Source organism: Silene latifolia, chromosome 7, assembly GCF_048544455.1.
Source record: "Silene latifolia isolate original U9 population chromosome 7, ASM4854445v1, whole genome shotgun sequence".
NCBI lineage: Eukaryota > Viridiplantae > Streptophyta > Magnoliopsida > Caryophyllales > Caryophyllaceae > Silene > Silene latifolia.
In genome coordinates, this window is record NC_133532.1 from 28,061,080 (window position 1) to 28,065,952 (window position 4,873).

A 4,873-nucleotide genomic window follows, 5' to 3' on the forward strand; every position below is an offset into this window, starting at 1 on the left:
TATTGTCTAGAGGTTAACCGGTTGCCTAATAAGCGATTGGCGAAAGCAAAGGACATTAGCCCGGAAGGGACAAACCCCATCTTAAATTTTTGAAATGTGAAAGTTAAATGAGGTCAATTTTTGAATACTAGTCATATCCACCCTTCTTTACAACGATTTGAGCATTTCATTCCCAAAAAGCCTTTTGTCAAGCCACTTTGTCGAGCTTGGGACGATCCATGACCTTTACTTTTGTAGAGAATTCGAGACTTGTCATGTCATATGCTACTAGCATCATAGGGATCATCATTCCATTACCATCCGATCGCTCTTGACGAAAGCATTTGGAAATTGAGGACGAAAGTAATCTAGTTTAACACCATTTGGAGGTGATTTAGTGCCATCCTCTTAGCCTTAGTAATTTGTTGAACTAGTATTTGTGAAGGATTATATGCTCATAAATTTGATCCTTTTTAGTTGACTCCGCCACTTGATGAGGAAGTGGCTATTCTTTTTGTAGATGCATCCATTATTTGATTTTGTGTGCTTAATGTTTGGATGTGTCGCCATTTTGGCAAGACCCACCTTGCCTTGCAAGAAGGCATCCTACCTCATGGTTGTCTTGTTGTGAGTTGAAAGGGCGGAGTGAGACCCGCTAATTGTCTCATATCGGCTATGTTATTAGGTTAGTTTAAATAATGGTCCTAGTCTTTGTCACCTCTTTACTCGGGACGAGCAAAGGTTCGGTTTGGGGATATTTGATGTGACCATAATTAGCGCATATTTAGCCCCCGAATTAGCCTTGTTCCCATGCTTTTTAGTGCATATTTGGGTCATTTATTGTCTTTAGTTCTTTGTTTTGCATATTCTTTGTGATTTTGATCCCTTGGTAGGAAAGGAGTAAGAATCTTGCATTTTCATGGCAAAACAAGACTAAATCGATTGAATTCAATGACCAAGCATCAAGGAGAGACAAGATTAGAAGGCCTTTGTACATATTATAGTAGAATGGGCAATGTTGAGGAAAGATCCTTGCATCCCCAAGGAAATCCCCAAGGATTTTATGAAGAAAAGGGAAGAAAAGAAGAAGAAACAAAGCTGAGCAGCAATCCGTGCGGATTGCCCTGAATCCGCCCGTCCTCAGCACCACAATCCGTGCGTCTTCCTTCAAAGACGCCCGGGCAGCAGCTTCAGAAGACGCCCGTCTTCACCCCAAGACGCCCGGGCCCAGACCACAGAATCCGGCCGCCCCGAGCCTAAGACGCACGGATTCCTGTCCAGCACAATTTCGTCTTCTTCAAGCCTCCGTGAAAGATGCCCTTCCTTTGAAAAATACCGGCGTTTCCTTGCTCAAATCTAAAAAGTGTAATTACTAAATTAGCCTTATTTAACCCTAATGCATCCACCTAATTTCCACTATAAATACCCCATTAGTCTAATTAGAAGAGCATGTTCTTCTTAGCAATCTTTAGTGTAGTTAATATCAATAAAATCTCTCTTTAGTTTTGTAATCAACAATTAATAAAGTTCTAATACAAGTTTTATTTCCTTAATCTCTCTTTTGTTCATCCTTTATTTTGGGTAATTGAAGATTGTTTGGGTTATTATTGGGAGATTGACAACCTCTCAATCAAGCATCAAGTACTTCTTTTATTCTTGCTTTATTATTGGATCATTAGTAGGTATAATTCTCTTAATCCCTTTTTAATTATTGTTAATTACTTTCATTTACTCATCATGTTTTACTTTGCTGGTATGATTGACAACCTTGCTAGCATGATCAACATGATAATGAGTGAGTAGTCACCTAGCTAGGGTTAATGGGTAATTAGGGGAAACCAACATGGGGAATGATTCAGGCTTAAATTAATATGCTTTTATAGTTTATTTGCTTGCTTGTTTTGATCTCAACTCATGCACATGTTATGTTTGATGAAATGCGAGCCTATGAATCCTTGCATTTTTTACCCATCACCTATCTTTTCAATGAGACTTGTAAGACATAAACCAACTCGAGTCTCATTAGACCATGCATGTTGTTGAGTAGGGAAGATTAAGTCGACTTGTAGGTGTTGTACAATCTAATCGATTCGGCTCCGGGACCCAAACTTTCCTAGGATTGTAAGATATAACCCAACTCAATCCATCACAACAATAATTGCTTGCTTATAATTTGAGAACATGTTTGTATGATCAATTCCCATGATTCCCCTATGACCCCATGACACCCTAGTGCTTTTTATCAATTGTTTACAACCCTTTTAATCCATCTTGCTTGTTTACTTTCATTGCTATTTAGTTTAGTGACCTTCTACATCAACCCAAATTGTGACACCCCTAAGACACCACTAGTTACAATAGAAATCTCATCTCAATTCCTGTCCCTTGGGATCCGACCTTTACTTGCCTCTTTACTAATTGTAGAGTTGTTTGTGAAGTTATAAATTATGTTTTGGTCTAGGTGCTCCTAACGACAAGTTACCTAAAAGATTTTGTCCCGACCACCTTTTACTTACCTAGTACGGCATAACACTCACACTAGCCCCTAGATCACATAAGGCTTTGTTGATCGTGGTGTCGCCAATGGTACACGGTATTGAGAAGCTTCCCGGATCTTTAAGTTTTGGAGGTGAACTCCCTTGAAGTATTGCACTACTCACCTTAGTGAAGGCGATAGTCTCAAGCTTCCGGATCGACTTCTTCTTTGTAAGGATGTCTTTCATGTACTTTGCATAGGCCGGCACGTGATTGATTAATTCCGTAAAAGGAATCGAGACTTCCAAATTCTTCACAATCTCCATGAATTTTCCAAGTTGGTCATCAAATTTGGGCTTGGCTTGATGACTTGGAAAAGGAAGTCTAATCACAATGGGCTCCTTGTCCTTGGCTTTGTCTTCATTTTTCTTTGAAATTTCTTCTTTTGATGGTTCTCCATCCTTGGAGTTTTGCACAATTTCTTCTTTGTCACTAGCTTCCACAACTTCATCCTCAACTTTCTTCTCCGGTGCTTCATACCTTGTACCACTCCTCAAGTGAATGGCACTAACCGTTTTATGTCTTGGGGGATTACTTTGAGGTGGTAATTGCCCCTTTTGTCTTTGTGAGCTTGAAGATGCTAGTTGAGTTAATTGGGTTTCCAACATTTTGGTGTGAGCTAGGATGTTGTTGATGGTGATTTCCTTTGCTTGACTATCTTTTTGCATTTGAGTGAAAAACTCTTGTTGATTCTTTTGCATTTGGAGGACCGCTTTTTGAACATCAAAACCTTGGTCATTTTGTTGATTGTATGGAGTTTGATTTTGGTAACCTTGGTTTTGGTTGTAAAAGGGTCTTTGATTTTGGTTTCTCATGGGAGGTGGGGTGTATGTTGGTTGAGGGTTTTGAACATTTTGGCTTTTGTATGAGAGATTTGGGTGGCATTTGGTGTTCTCATTGTAATAGTTTGAATAAGGGGTACCACTCTTATATGCTTGAAAAGCATTTACTTGTTCATTTATTCCCCTACATTCACTTTGGTCATGTCCCAAAGTTCCACAATTCTCACATATCCCACTTGGGATTGATGAAGATGCCGTCATGGCATTAACATGATGCTTTGGTGATTTTGAGGCTTCTTCAAGTCTAGCCATAGCTTTTTCAAACTTCAAGTTGATGGTATCAATGTGAGCACTAAGTTGAGCACCCAATTGAGTAATGGAGTCCACTTCATGCTTTCCTCCTCTAGTAGCCTTGCAAGGTCTACTATATTGTGAATTATGGACCGCCATTTCCTCAATCTTGTTCCAAGTTTGATTGTCATCAACTTCGGTGAACATTCCATTTGATCCCATGTAGAGAATGTTTCTTGAGTCTTCATAAAGACCGTTCCAAAATTTTTGTACCAAGAACCACTCGCTAAGTCCATGATGAGGACATGAGCGGCAAATTCCTTTGAATCGCTCCCAAGCTTCATACAAGGATTCTTCATCTCTTTGCTTAAAGCCCGTAATTTGAGCTCTTAGCATATTAGTCTTTTCCGGTGGATAGAACTTTTTGTAGCAAGCTATAGCCAACTTCTTCCAAGAATCAATTCCGAGAGTAGCCTTATCAAGGCCTTTCAACCATTGCTTCACGGTGCCAATTAGATAAAAAGGAAATAAGACCCACCGAATTTGGTCTTGAGTTACACCGGTTTGAGAAATCGCATCACAATAGTCACAAAAAGTCTCCATATGAGAATGAGGGTCTTCACTAGGCATCCCCCCAAATTGGCTTCTTTCGACTAATTGGATAAATGCGGATTTGGCAATAAAATTTCCGGTTAGATGTTGTGGTGTGGGAGTACCATTGGTTAGGTTCTCCTCGGTTGGTACGGAATGTGATAAAAATTTAGGCATTGTGGGTTGATTTTGTATTGGGTTCTCCTCACCTTCTCTTGCAAAAGGGTTGATGAACTCAATAGTGTTTGGTTGAATAACCTCACCAATACCTCTCAAAGTTCTCCTAGCAAGTCTTCTATTGTTTGTCAAAGTCCTTTCAATTTCGTGATCAAAGGGTAACAAGTTACCTTGTGATCTTCTAGACATGCAAAATATCAAACAACTCGAAAATAATTAGAACAAACCTTGAGGAAACTGGTGGATTAGGCATTAAGAAAGTGGACGCTTGGAATTGGGCAGCTGTAGGGAAACTGGTGAATTGGGTGTATAACAAAGCTGGCAGGTTGTAGATAAGGTGGATAAGCAATGTGTACCTAAAAAACCAGAACTGGCATTTATATTCTCCCCCTGCAGATTCTCCTTGGACTTGGAAAAATATATGCAAGACTAAGGATAAACTGAAGGAGGGATTTGTTGAGAACTGTTGGGTGCCTGATGAGAAGGGTTATAGACTCAAGAATGGATATAGATGGCTC

General features: G+C 39.7%; 1 non-coding gene across 1 annotated transcript; it reads left to right on the forward strand.

Annotated features, from left to right (window-relative positions):
- Positions 1-3,876: 3,876 nt before the first annotated feature.
- On the forward strand, positions 3,877-3,983 carry LOC141593335 (small nucleolar RNA R71). Its single transcript, XR_012521424.1, has one exon. It is a non-coding gene; the product is annotated as a small nucleolar RNA R71 (small nucleolar RNA).
- Positions 3,984-4,873: the final 890 nt, after the last annotated feature.